General features: G+C 47.2%; 1 protein-coding gene across 1 annotated transcript in view; it reads right to left on the bottom strand.

Annotated features, from left to right (window-relative positions):
* The window catches only part of MTMR9 (myotubularin related protein 9), a 632238-nt gene that overhangs the window by 253216 nt on the left and 363701 nt on the right, over positions 1–15321 (bottom strand). The gene's annotated exons all lie outside the window — the stretch shown is intronic.

The raw sequence follows: 15321 nt of genomic DNA, 5'->3' as shown, positions 1-15321 counted from the left end.
GTTTTAGCTGTGTCAGAGGAAAGACTGGAACATCCAGGACTTAATTGTGTGAGCATATTTCTTGGCGAGGACAACACCTGCCCTATCCCCTCTCGCAAGGGCAAACAAGTTGCAACATCTTACTCAAAAATCTATATTTTCCCCACCAGAGATGCACAGGCAGAAAAAACAAGCATTAGCAAAGGCAACATTTTAGGTTTGGGGTGGGCATAAAATAGTCCTTTTGCAGGCACTACCATAACAGTACTACCCTGCCATAAGATGCCAACAGTTGTCAGTTGCTGCGATCACCGTGGCATAGTATGGCAATGCCTAGAAAATGCCCAATTCATATACGAGAGCCAACATTATTGGCTTTGTCAATGTATGTTTTCAACAAGAATGTAATGCATGAACAGTTGCAAGAACACACATTACTAATAAACTGATAAGACACTAGTATTATGCTTGGAGCTGGTTTACAATTGTAATTAAGCGATAACCTCGTAAGACTACTTAGAATTAAAATGTGCACCCCCTTATAAGCTCAAAGCGAGCTCAAATGTGGGTTTCTTTGGGGATGGGGAGTTGGCATAGTGGGGGAATGGCCATAGGGACTAGCAAGGTCATGTGGGTGATCAATGAGTGGTAGAAAAGCTGAACAAGACCCACAAGCTGTGTGATCCTCATATCCCATCACTCTCCTAGCCTTACTTGACATACCAAGAGTTCCGACTCAAGGAACACCATTTATGTCAAATACAATGCTGCTGTCAACTTTTAACCTAGATGGGAGGCTGTAATGACGGCGTTGTGCCATAAATATAGACTGCTTAAACAATGGAAACATTTAGCTAAACGCATGAATGAATATATCTAAATATTGAGCAATAGATACTATGTATATACACTGTGGGACATAAACATCGATTTTTCAGTTGAAAGTCCATCCTGCATCTTGTATTGCTAATAATAATAAAAATGACACCACTCAAGGTATTTCATAAAGCGGCCGTTCTTTAATCTTGCAGTTATGCAGATGTAAATATTGAGCGTGAAGAAATACTGCAGATTCGCACGCAGTGTGTCTGGGGAATAAAACATTGATACATTCCTTATCAGTAAGTTCACGTGTAAAACTGTACCCCAAGCAGAGTCTGCAATTAGCTTATCACACACTATATAATACTTTTTTGGTCTCTCCTTTAACAGTGGAGAACCAAGATTGTCTGAAAAAAATCTGTAGGTGGCCTTGGGAGACCACCGAAAAATTCCAATAAGGGATTTGAATATCACTAGGCAGGTGAGAGAGCTCTGACTATCTGAAATATAGCGGTTTTGTCAAACAGCTGAAAACTTCTCCCCCTGTACCTTTTGTCTACAGTTAATCAGACAACACATAACCTTCCCCAACTAAATAAGAGTAAAAATGAACCAAGTATGTTAAAAAAATACAAGATATTCACTTCTTGACCACAATTAATTTAACTTGTAATTGATGTAACTTGATTAAATCAGTGTTTGAAGAAATGTGTATAGACAGGACCCCCTTTCAACTAAAGGTTTTATTCTCTTTATTGTAGGCACTTTATGAACACCGATGGATGGAAAAGAATGCAGCTCATTAACTAGTAATTCCTTGTCCTAATGATGGCAAGTGCAGGATTTGGCATTAAAAATAGGCCAACTAGCACGGCCTGAAAAACGCGTCGACAGAAACAAATTTATCAGTTGTCAATTTTTGTGTAATTTACGCTAAATTTAGCTTGTAATGATGTAGATCGATGGGACATGAATGTGTATGGAAGAGTAGTACGCATGGATTGATTTGCACAAATTAATGTGAGATTTTTTTATGTAGATGGTATATATTTTTATACAGGGTTGTAAAAGGGTTCATAGTTTTCAACTGAATCTGAAATAAAAAAGTAACAGAAATTGAAGGTCGTGGTACTTAATGCTCCATATGTTTTTAACACTAAAATAATAGTGTTTTTTGTCCTGTCTTGCATGAACTGGTCTTGATCATTTCTTTTTATATATGTTATGAGAGCATGTAAGGTCGAGCCCAAATCAAGCAACCCTACCTATATTTCACAGACACAAAAGGTACAATTTGTAAAACCTTTACTGAAGTTTCTGGGGCTTGGAAAACTCCTACTCTGAGATGATAGATATATATAGAGATATATATATATATATATATCTATATCTATATCTATGCTATATTACTCACCGTAATTGTATTTCTGATGCTTGTATCTGCTTAGATTCACATGCTATGCATAGGCCAACATCTAGTCAAAGCTGCTGAGTATTACAGTTGTTTTCAAAACTCGAAAAGGGACGTCGACAGGGCGTACCAGTAATACTATCCCTAGTGTGATGTCCACTGTCCCATGGTCTTTCACACGTCGAGGTCCCTCAGTTTATTTTTTTTCGCCATCATGATTAACGCTTATCGCAGAGTTCATTTCGGCTAACGCCATTTGCTTATGAAAAATGAAGACTAGTTACTCTGGTCTGTCCTTTTCCAAACTGACTGCGACTAATTAATCGACGTGGTGGAAAAGACGACCGTCGGACGAATTCCAGACTCAACAGACTCCTTCAGCCTTGAAAGGCTGCACGGGAGAGTGAGGGGAAGTCATTGTAGAATGCATTTTCCTTTCTTTTCCCCATTCTCGCCTGGCTGCCATTCCCCTTAAACATGGAGAATAACCCATTTAAATTTTGCCCGACGTACAATAAATTCCTGTGGATAGACAAGCACCAGATGTGCAACTTGTGTCTATCGCGCAATCACGACTAGGGGCACTGTCACGCCTGCAAGCTCTTCAAACCAAAAACTCTTCGAGACCGGAGAACTAAAACGCTGGGCCCATCATGCCATGCAGGCAAGGCCCCCATGGACGTGGAGGGAGCCTCCAGTGATGGCAGTGTGGCGGTCTTTACAGACAGCGAAGGCGACAGGGAGCAGTTAGGTTCCCAAGTGCAGGCCCCCGACCCCAAGAGAAAGGCCAGTGGCTCTGTTATGGGGTCGACACCCGGCGGCGATGGCACTAACACAACCCGACACTAAACACACATCCCAGGGCAAGGAATCGACATCGAACAAACGTCCACACACAGCATCATGAAGGGGGAGATCTACAGAATCCTTGTCCTCTACGTACTCAAGGTCCCGATCGCCCTCTGACAGGCCCCACAACACTAAAGACCAGCAAGACGCCGTCCCCAAAACATCGACCAAACACTGAACGCCGCGAGACGAGGCTGTGGTCGAGATTCGACATCATATGTCGAAAACAGCTGTGTGAAAACTCACACCTAGTGAAAAAAACATGTCCCCGAGAGCCTGCTAAAAGCCAAAACCTCTAAGAAACACTACTTCGAGAGCCCCAATCATAACGATAAGACTAAAGATAAGCCTACTCAGTGAGAAACACTATCCCACACAAGGAAGGTTCCTTGGCAGAAGCCCTAAAGAACATAGCCCATCCCCCCCTCCAACCCCCCCCTCCCCCTCCGCCCCCCTCCCTCCCAGCCCCTCCCCTCCCTCCCAGCCCCTCCCCCCCAACCCCCCACCCCACCCTCCATAATGACATGTTAATTAAGGCAGTTGAACACTGTTATACAAACCTAAGAAAGCTAGACAAGAACTTCGTAGAAGATATATTGGAGGACAAGAAGGCCGCCACCCATTTCATCCCGATTCTACAATCGGTCCAAAGAAGGATTCAACCTTCCCTGATGCCACCAAGCCAGACATGGGCAGTCAACCCCTGGGATTGAAAAACTTTTCTGCCCAGCACCATCCAACACACTCTACATTAGGGGCCAGCTCAAGTCAGATTCGCTCGTGGTTACCACAACCCGTAAAAGGGCAGGGACACCATTAGCCTCTTCAGAGGCACCCCCAGATAAGAAAAGCAAAACACTCTACACAATGGGGAGAAAGGTAGCGACTTCAGCAGATTTCCAAACAAGGATTGACAATAATTCTACGCTGTTGCCAAGTTATAATGGCCACAAATGGGACGAGATAACTACCCTGATAGCATCTGTTCCCGAGCCTCTAAAGTCACAACTAGCCCTGGCAGCAGCAGATGGCAAGGCAACATCCAGCTGCATTCTTAAGAACAATCTAGATGCCGCAGACAATGCGGGCAGGATTATTGCCGAAGGGACAATCAAGCGCACGCGTGGCTACGCCAGTCCGGCTTTAAACTTGAGACCAAGGCTACACTACTTAATATGCCGGTGGAAACTACAGTCTTATTCGGCAAAACCGTAGAAGACGCATTAAAGTCCGCCAAGGAAAGATATGACATCTTAAAATCGCTAGGCCAGATAAACAAACCACCGGGCCAGAGAGGCAGAAGCAATTTTCATCGGTTTAGTGGCCAAAACTCTCAGAGAGGCTCCGGTTACGGCCAGGGTCAGGGCTCATCCTGGAACAACAACCAGGGCCAAGCCTCACAGAGATACCAAAGAGGCGAGCGCCGATCTTGCGGCCGGGGGAGGTCCTTCACATCTAGAGGTGGAGGCACACCTCCTAAGCAAGGACAGCCCGCTACAGGTCCGCTCCCATGCCTCTCCAGTAAGAGGGCACATCTCATACTTCACCCACACATGGGAGGGAATCACCACGGTCAAGTGGGTGTTATTGACAATAGCGGGAGGTTGTGTGGAGCTCAAACGTCAAACCGTCAAAACATCCCCCGCATCAAAGAAGAACGAGAGAAGAGCTCATCCTTCTTGAAGAAGTCAGTGCGCTGCTACGCAAGGACACCATAGAGATCGTACCAGCGAACAAGGTAAACAAGGTTATCTAGTCAACCTACTTCCTTGTGCCAAAAAAGATCTATCTATGCGCCTAGTGTTAGACTTGCTCCCTGCAAACACTTATGTAAAGCAACAGAAATTCCACATGACAACGCTACAAGAGGTAATCCCCTTGCTATAGCGGGGAAGACTACATGGCAACACTGGATATGAAAGATGCATATTTTCATATGTCAATGTTCCCAGCGCACAGAAAACTCTTGCGTTTCAAAATAGCAAACCAGCACTACCAATTCAAGGTGCTACCCTTCGCAATAGGGTCTGCTCTAAGGGTATTCACCAAGGTACTGGTTGTGGTGGCAGCCCACCTGCGCAGGGAGGCAATCCCAGTGTACCCCTCCCTGGACGGCTGGAAGAGAAGGTTTATGGTTCTTTGCGTGTTTTGCTTGCAAAGATGGGGTGATTCCCATGTGATCAGCCAGTTGGGCTTCTCAAACGAGAAAAAGTCAAGCATTGTGCCAAACACAACAAAACAATTCCTAGGAGCCGTCTTAAACACAGAAGCAAGGTTAGTCATTCCATCTATGGAAAGGGTTCAAAACATGCTACGGCAAATACCTCTGTATCGAGCCGGTCGCCAGATAAGCGTATGCAAAGCAAAGCTATTACTAGGCATGAGGGCATCGTGCATTTACCTTGTCGCACACGCACGTCTGCGCATGCGCACCATTGGTTGGCGAAACAATGGTCTCAGGCAAGCGGTCAGTAGTACGATCTAGTGGTCGTTTCGCCAGCACTAGTACAAAATATATGCTGGTGGACAAAGGAGAACCCGTTCTCCCTTCCAGAACACGGAAGCGCAAGCAGTCGTTACAACAGACTCATCACTCACTGGGTTGGGGGCGGGGGAGAGCACACTACCTTCACCACACAATAAAAGGTCTGTGGACTCAGGTCACTGCACAGAACCACATCAACCTGCTGGAGCTCCTAGCAGTATTCAAAATGCTTCAAGCATTCAAAGCACAGCTGATGAACCAGTCTGTTTAAATCCTAAAAGACAGCACTGCTGTAATGTTTGATGTCAACAAGCAAGGGGGACACACACTCCAAATCTGTCCAAACTGGCACAGAAAATATGGAGATGGGCACTCAGACGGGGGATGTTCCTATCCTCCCAACACGTTCCAGGGGTACTCAACACTCTAGCAGACGTAGAGATCCCCTACCAGAGGAACACAAGTGGCAACTAAACCCAAGTGTCGTAGACCACATCTTCTCACAGTGGGGTTACCCCACGCTAGACTTGTTCGCTACAGGAGAAAACAAGCGATGCCCAGACTTTGCGTCCAGGTTCCCCCAGTCAGACACCAAGGGGAACGCCCTACGGATGAGCTGGTCAGGGAAATATGCTTACGTTCCTCAATTGCCAAACCAATCTATTGACCCTACACAGAGGATTAACAGTACACCTTCAACCACACTCAATGAACTTGGCAGCATGGCTCCTGAGGTCATAGAGTTCGGACATCTTAATCTACCACAGCCCGCAGGCATCTGAGCAGTGAGATAACAGTTGATCATATTATGCCACAGCGTGGTATTGCATGGTACTCAATTTATCGGCCTCGGAAGGATGAAAGGTTGAGTTGCCCCTGCCGGGATTCGAACCTGCATCAGCAGGCTGCACACAGATGTCAGAAATGGGCGCTCAGCTCGTTGTGCTATCTGACCAGCTAATAACTGAGATGGGAGTAGTCTCGACCATCAAATGATTAACAAAACAGTCCTAGTAGAGTCCATCAACTAAAAATGACCTATGCTAATAAAACCTAATGCCTTCGCTATCTCTTGTACAAAAAATGTATTAAGGAGAAATGTTCGCAAAGGAAAAAAAATCAGTGTTCACATTAAAAGTTAGCTAAATCAGCTCTCCTCCCCACGTTAGACCCCACGGAGTAAGGCGGTCTTTGTAGGCAGGATGACACACTCTGGCTCAGGTGCTTAGTACAATAAACAGTTCCAAAACGTGTATTGAGGCCCGCCTGGCCTTCAGACCTTCAAATAATCTTTCAACACAAGTTCACTTAGTCTGTCTCAGACTTCTTCAAACACAAAGTTCAACAAAGCTTGCAAAAGGGGCTCCTTTCCCCAAGCTTATTACACTTTGGATCTCAGACCACTTTCGGGTGTCGAAGACTTTCAAATGTGCGTGGCTTTCTTTACAGACCTCGGCAGGACCAATTCAACTTCCACTCTCCCCTTCTCTGAGATATAATGCTTACTTTGCTTTTGCACTACATTCGCTTTATCGTTACAAACAAGGCACCCTTCACAGAGACTTGAGTGGGCTACTTCCTATCGCCGGACTAGTGGGTTACTCCGTATCGCTGATTCCACAGCTGTCTTTTTACTTCAAAGTTCATCCACAGACCTGCCTTTCTTCGTTATCCCGTCTCATCCAAACGTGTGCAAACTTTGAACTTTCAACTTCTGATATAATGTTGCCACTTCAAATTTTCTTTAACACTCACTGGTCTCTCAGGTCGCTTGCCAACTCACCGGATGAGTTTGTTTCTTTCTAGGTTATTCAATTCACAAGTCAAAATTAGAACCACAGGCTTGGCCTCGCCTCCCCAACTCTGCCATTCACTCGAGAGGGTTGCTGGCGTCCTTGAAACACAATGCAGTCTTCACTTGCGGCATAGGGACTTCTCCACGTGTCTTTCAATGCAGGTCTGAGTCAACAATCTCCAGTGGGGAACTCTTGGGTTTTCCGACCCGTTGCTCTCGTCCCCTGGTCCGTGGCATTATGTTTTTGGTCCAAGACTTTGATTAAGCTGAAATAAAGAAAGGGTTTGGAGAAAATCCTATCTCGCCCTAACTCTACGAGGGGTTTCCCTGCCTCAACAAAATGAAGGGCTGTCTGTATCACAATGTTCAACCAAAAAGCATCCTCCGCCCTAACCCCAAACTGACCCTTACACGCTAAACTCAATATAATGTGCAACTCAGGGATTTCTGTAAACTATACACTTAAAGCTTTCTTTCAAAGTTCCAGTTCTAAGATGCAGAAAAGAAGAGTCAATAATGTTCCACTGTTTCACAGGTGGACAACTCTTCCCCCTGCGTTTCTCCTTGGTTGTAGGTCATTTGGTCGAAAACCAAATGATCACTTTCACCGATCATTTACAATCCAAAAAGAGTATCTAGGGCCTGTAGAAGACTGGAGACCCAAGAGAGCAGTAACTTAGTTTACAGTGCCCTCTTGTGTCATGTTGCACGAAAGCTGCAACATGATAAAGAAACTACGGAAAACAACGTTTCCCGGTACTGACTGTCTTAAGGGCATGTCCGTTTCCCCGTAAGAATGGAGCGAAAGCCCAGAGGAGTGCGGCTGAAGGCTGCACTTCTCTGGCAAAGTCTAGATCCTGGTGAAAACAACAGCAAAAAGTTTAGGGGTTGCCACATGGAAGGAAAATTACCCACAATTAAGAAATCTTTCCTAACACCCCAGATCCTGCATCCCAACCTATAGCCATGTGCGCAAGTTGTCCATTGATTGTCACTGTTCTACAATTTCAAGGAGGGGTTTTCACCCCTAAGCTTTCTCAATCTCTTTCGGTGTCTCGCCCGCTAGTGCCCCCTGTACAAGGTATGAGTTTGCCTTGTGGCTGGCTTTCCTTTGGCCGACTGTGGGGTTACACAGACTCGGGCAGACTATGCCAGCATTGAGTGCCACAAGTTGTGGTCATGAAACTATTCCTTGCTTTCACATGGCACTCATTCTGGTCAGCCTATGATTCAAAGAGCTCTGCCTTCATGGACAGTCAACATAAGACTTTGGATTTTTTAAGTTACTCCTTGTAGTGGAAGACAACTTGCGCACATGGCTATAGGTTGGGATGCAGGATCTGGGGTGTTAGGAAAGATTTCTTAATTGTGGGTAATTTTCCTTCCATGTGGCAACCCCATTGCTGTTGTTTTCACCAGGATCTAGACTTTGCCAGAGAAGTGCAGCCTTCAGCCGCACTCCTCTGGGCTTTCGCTCCATTCTTACGGGGAAACGGACATGCCCTTAAGACAGTCAGTACCGGGAAACGTTGTTTTCCGTAGTTTCTTTATCATGTTGCAGCTTTCGTGCAACATGACACAAGAGGGCACTGTAAACTAAGTTACTGCTCTCTTGGGTCTCCAGTCTTCTACAGGCCCTAGATACTCTTTTTGGATTGTAAATGATCGGTGAAAGTGAATCACGGACGGGGCTGGTGGCAGCGATCGTTTCTTGTGTTTTTGAGCTCCTTTTGGCGTTTTAAGCGAGTTTCTCGCGCTTAGCCCAAAATGGTGGCCTGGCTCCCAAAATGGCCAGACCACGAGGCCCTTTGTCCTGCCCGCTGACCGACTTGCCCCCTTCACCTTCCCCAGGTCGAGCCGACCTGGAACCTTCCATATTTGGGCATGTACTTTCCCGCGAGAAACAGATGCTTTTGCGGGCTTCTACAGGCCTTGTGTGTGCCTCCAGTATGTGGGCTGGGATGTCTGGTCCCAATACACATCCTGGGTGCCAGAGTGTCTAGTGTGGTATGAATGCCTGGGACCACCGTGGTCCGTGATAGGTCCACGTATGGTGTGAGTGTTTTGTGAGCAGATCTCCCATTGGGTCCTCTCCATTTTGGCGCGAAGGGAACCGTGGATAAGAGGAGGCTGGAAACACCACTACCATGTCGATCTCCTGAGTTCTCACGAACAAAGGACTACAGGAGCCAAGTATCCTGCAACCACGAGGCTGAACCAAGGAATCGCTGGTAACCCGCTGAAGGACTGCTCCTCTGCACTGCTGTCGCTTTGTGAAACCCTTTCTACCTCGGATCGAACGAGAAGGCCTGTACTGGTACTTCGACCCTTGGAATAGCGGGGACAGCTATTCTCGGCACCTTCACCCTCTCCTGCACGTACACCTTCGGAAGTGTCTCTGGGCCATCCAGCAGACTGACCAGCCTACCCAGGAATCTGGCTCTGTAACCGCCGTCAGGTTGTGTTGTATTTCGAGTCCTTGTCACTCTCACACGATTCGTACACTTGGCATTCCCAGGTCTGAAGTGAGTAGTGTACATTTGGCTGAGATACACACGGCCGCTCCGTTGCCCTGCTGTGGTAAACTGTGCGGGTTCACTGCATTTGGGACGCCCTTAACTCAACTCTGCTGCCGCGGAATCTACACGACGACGAGACGTCCCCTGCTCCTATCTGAACCTGCCAGCACTGAAACTGACGCGGAGAAGCCTGGGTCTGCCTGCATCGGGGACCGGTGAGTAGCATAGCTACGAACTGGTCGCCCTCCTGCAGTAGCCTATAGCCTATCCTCGCTGTGTCAAACAGCACGCCTTTCCGTACTTGCGCTCTGCTTCTGCCCACAGCGGAGGCTATGCTTGAGTCGCGGAGCTCTGTTCATCTTCATTTGTTCACTGAACTGAACTGCCTGATTCCCTCCAAGAGACTCCCCTTTTTGCCCATTGGCACCAGCGTGTGCAGGTACTTTTGAGCACAAGGCTCCACTCTTCGTAGGGTTTGAACTTCCTTTTAGTTAGGTGCCTCTGAAGACGGACTGGGTCTGATTATTATTCGCACTGCCTGTTTTCCTCCCCATCTAGGTGGTTTACACATTTCGTGCGTCTAACGCGTTACTCGTTTGTATTTGTATATATATTGTATTGGTTTGGTATGTGTTGGTTTACTTGAGTTTTATTGTGATTTCTCGCTACGGTCATTGTTGCAAAGGCCTTGGAATAAATGTGTCTATATTTTTAATATAACGCCTGTTTGGAGTAATCTGTAAGTGTCCTTGCTGTGTGTGCTCATTGCGGGCTTTCAGTCACCCTCACCCCTCTTGAGACCTAGTCTTGACCGCCGCGATCGCTACCCTGATTGGTCTGGCTTGTCCAGAGGTTACCCTGTTCCAAGAAATTGGGCTGGCCTTCTGAACCTCTGCCTCTCCCGGACAGAGTTCAGAAATCCATCTTAACATGGGGATATCCCACATGTAATGCCTCTGGGACCAGCATCAGAGAGCGGTAAGAGGTCTGTAGTCCCCAGTGCACCCGAGCCCTCACCAACTAGCCTACCACATTCAAACTTATATTAGTCCACCCACTCAGACTGCACAGAAATTGGAGATAGCGAAGGAGGAACTCTGCATGGGAGTCCTCTTTAAGGCCAAACTAACAGCCAGGTACCCCTTAAAAAAGATAATCTGACCCTCCCCCTTTTGGCAGAGGAAAGCAGAACACATCACAAATATAAGAGGTTGGACATGTCAAGGCATTCCAGAACCAGCCAGAAAGTGTGCCATCTGAAGGCATAGCTGTTCTCTTGGCTGAAAACAGCATGAGGACCTTGGAAAAGATTCTACTCTGAACCTCAGACTCAACATTCAAGCATTAAGGCTGAGAATGCTCAGGCTTGTATAAAGGACCCAACCATTTGATTGGGAGAGCAGGTCTACCCTTACTGGAAGGTACTAGGGATGACAAATCACCATTTCCAGACGCTTTGCTACTTTGTCTGCAGAGCCCAGTCTGGAGCAATCAAGATGGGGGTGGACCAGAATCTTCCCAGTCTCCTAAGAACCAGCAAGATGACAGTAATGAGTGGGGGAAGAATACCCCACACTTTCAGTTCACACTGAGGCAAAGCAATACATCCAAAATGCGAATATCTCATCTAGGGCTTCCTGACCGCTCCAACTTGTGGGAGGCGGACTGCCTGCAAAGAGCACCCTGGACTACGTTCTCTGACGCTGCGTACAGGGAGACCTTTTCTCAAAGCAGAGAACCATAGTCGCATTGCTTCATTGCAAAGAGCCAGCAAACCCACACCCTTTGTGCTGGGTTGATGCTTAGCCACCGTGCTATCCAACAGCATCGAGAGCACAGTGCCCTTCATTGAGGAACGAAAAACTACAAAGGCCAGGGAGATGCCAAGCATCTCCAAGAGGTTTAGATCTTCCCTCGCAAAAGATGACATACAACTGTTGTCTCATCATGGCAACGTTGACAACACAGTCCTCAGACAGTATAGTCATGCCTAAGTGTATGTCCACAGATCGGTCCAAAAGAACCAGTGCTTCTGAAAGGGGGAGGTGGGATTTTTTTGAAGTTGAGGGAAAAGCCTAAACTGCATAACAGATGACATGTGCTGTGCAAGTGGACCAAGACAGATTCCTCAGAGAATATCCAAATGAGCCAGTCTTCCTGGTATGGAGAATGATTATGGTCCCTACTGAGACAAGTGGCCATCATGGCCAATAGCCCAGTGAAAGATTGGGGCTGATGAGAAGCCAAAAGGACAGGACAGCAAGCTAGTACTTACTATACTTTATTCGTATCAGCATGTGACAGTAGGCGTCCTGAAGGTCCAGGGAAACCAGCTAGTCCTAAAGGTCTAGGGTCTGAAGGCTCAGAGAAAGGAGGACTGTTGCTTAGCTACAAGTTCAGCAGTCGCAGATTGAGGATAGGTCACAAACCGCCCATATTACTTCAGAAACAAAAAATAATAGGGAGTGCCATTCTTCTTCCTCTCCCAAGCGGGCACACGTTCTATTGCTGCCTTTGCAATGAACTGAAAAATATCTACCAGCAGGAGGGTATCTGGGAAAGGGCAGGGAGGAGGGCTTGTCTAGGGGGCAATGTAGGAAAGGGAGGCAGTACTCCTGAAACACATCATTCAAGGCTAAGGTGTTGGAGGTGGTGACAAACAGAAAGCCCTCCCACTGCGTGCCCCTATGTCAACTCTTTACCACACATCTCCCTTATCCCAACAGTGAAGAATGAAGGTAGCACAATTTAAAGTGGTTTTGAGGCTAGGGTAGTGGAGGCAGAAATGCAGTTCAAGTGCACCTCCCCCTACCTTGGTGAGCGTCACACCTCTGCTGCAGTCGGCTCTGGGTTGCCTAACCCCTGCCGCTGTGGGCTAAGTGCGCAAAGAGCTGATGGATTGCTAGGCTAGTCCATGAAGGCCTTGAACTTCACAGGTTCATCATTGGCCTTAGAGTCCAAGAGGATGGCCATGTCGAAGAATATTGCCTGGATATCAAGTACAACCCTTGAGGCCAAGAATGTCTTCAGGGATTCCAAGATGGCCCCCATCAGTGAAAGAAAGTGAGGTAGCTAGGATCTATGCGATTTTACCGAACCGAAAAGTTTGACCCCCAAAAGTCCGTTTTCTTTCTCCATTTTCTGCAAATATATATGTGGGGGGGGAGTCCCCCCACAGCCCCGCCATCTTACCCCTACACATTTTTTATTCACTTTACCCCCCCACATATATATTTGCGGAAAATTGGGGGGGGGGGAGGGGGTCGAACTTTTAGGAGTAGGTCATTTTGTACAATACGAGGTAGCTAGGGCCTCTCACAATAATGCAACCCATAACTCCGTAGGACCCGGCAAACTCTTTGGGTTGAGCGCCGAGGTGGTCACGATTGTGACGTGCTTTCGCAGATGGCTTGGTGAGCGAGGCTGAAGGCGTGAGCCCAGCTAAGGCAAAGTAGGGAAGAGAAGCCGTGGAGTGGAGCGGCAGAGAGGAGACAGATGCCGTCCCTACCAAACCACTGGGGACGAACGGCTGGGAAGCAAATAGTATATGAGGCACAAGTGAGCACCGAGAGGAGGGGGTGATAAGACACCTGGGCACTGCAGAAGAAATTCGGGCAAGTGGAGGCGCCTCGGCGACGCAAGGCCATTGGGGCAACTTGAGAATACATCCGAGGGGGATCCCAGAATTGCCTGCAGCACATAAGTAACGATGACACGAGAAGGTGGCTCATTATGGTGAGGTGAGGAATCAAGGAGCTGGGAGCAACAGTTCATGGGATTTTAGTGGCTACCCAAGGACACATGAATAACTATGCAACAGCAGCAGATTGTGGAGGAAGTGTGTGGAGGGTTCCTGTGAACCTCGAGCGTAATTAGCCTTCAGGGAGCTGCAATGCAGTTGCCACCAAGTACTCTGTGTGCAGAACCAAAGAGTTTTTAGAACCTTCTCATCTGTGATTTAAGAGAAGGGGCTTTGGCGGGAGAGCATACCTCTCCCCGATGTCACAGGCAAAGGGAAAGGACACTCCGTCAAACTCCAAGCGACAGAGCCTCCCGGGAAAATGAGGTTTACAACGGTGGATTAACAAAAGGACGAGAGCTCAACTCAAATAGCGGTAAACAAAGAAGAATCGATTCAATGTCTCAAGGAATTCCAAAAATAGATCACTGCCTTCATCCAGGAACAATTGTTTTCACTAGGGGCAGAGCTGAAACAATCTATGAAGGAAATTAAGGGCAAGAGCTCAAAGCTGGAAAAGTGCATGGATACGAATGTACACAATTTGCAGGAAGTGGTAGATGACAAAATAAAACTATGAACTTGTGGAACAGCTCTCGAGACACTTTCTAAATTTAGAGTTGCAATGTGAGGACTTTGAGAATAGACTGAGAAGGCACAACATTCGCCTAAAAAGCCTGCCCGAAAATATAGGGGAGAAGAATCTTAAGGTCACGATTCAACAGTTTTTTGGGGACTTACTCAGGGACTTATCACCAGCTAAAACTGTAACTGACAGAATTTACCAGGTTGAACCCAAAAGAACAGATCCAGGATCGAGACCAAGAGATGTACTAGTGCCAATCGTACAGCCAGAAGGAAAAAATTCTAAATCCGGCGCGCCCAGCAGGTCCTACATGGATACCAAGATCTCTCCCAAACTAGCCGGGTGAAGTGGAGGGCGATGGGTACTGTGATGAGACTTACATTAAAAGTAAATCAGATACAAATGGACATTTGGTCTCCTCTTCTAATGGGAAAGCGAGCAACAACGGATCTTCACTTGAAGCAAAGGCTTGAGTATCTTGCAGATCAGAGCGGAAGAAGCAGATGTCTCAGGCCCCACCCGCATCCCCCCACCTCCTAAGAAGAGATATGGGAATGGTCCACAATTTCATGGAGCGGAAAGGGGGGCAAAAGGTCACCCTAGAGGAACCTCTGAAGATTGACCTAGCGGAGGAGCGCACAGAGAAGGCCTAAATACACAGAATCTATACCCCGTTGAGCGAGCTGCCACGAAGGACACAAGAAGACAAAAAGTGGCACAGTCTGCATCAGTGGTGGCTGGCGAAAGAGACCCTTGAAGGAGTGGTGGGGTATTTGGCTTCTTTGAAAGTAATTTAGTGGGTTGGAGGCCCTGGTGGAGTCTCCAACAATGCTGGTGATGCTTGGAATCAAGAAGGGGGTCTTAGTATAACCCCACAAGTTTATCTCAGTGTATTTTTTGGGGTCAATTCTGGAGGTAGAATGCCTTTGTTATAATTAGGAACTTTGATCCGACCAGGGAGCTGTTTCGATAAGTTGATGGGAGGAGGCGGCATTGGGTTTGTGGGATGGGCAAGGGGGAGTAAAGGGGGGGATCTAGAACAGCGGTCTCTAACCTTTATGTTGGCAAGAGCTACTTTTAGTTCATGGCCAATAGGCGTGAGCTAGTGGTAAGAGCCTCTGCGGTGGTGATGCCAA

The sequence above is a fragment of the Ambystoma mexicanum genome, chromosome 4p (assembly GCF_040938575.1).
Source record: "Ambystoma mexicanum isolate Mex_15411 chromosome 4p, UKY_AmexF1_1, whole genome shotgun sequence".
Classification (NCBI taxonomy): Eukaryota; Metazoa; Chordata; class Amphibia; order Caudata; family Ambystomatidae; genus Ambystoma; species Ambystoma mexicanum.
The sequence above is the reverse complement of the archived record's forward strand: the minus strand, read 5'-3'. Positions and strand labels throughout refer to the sequence as shown.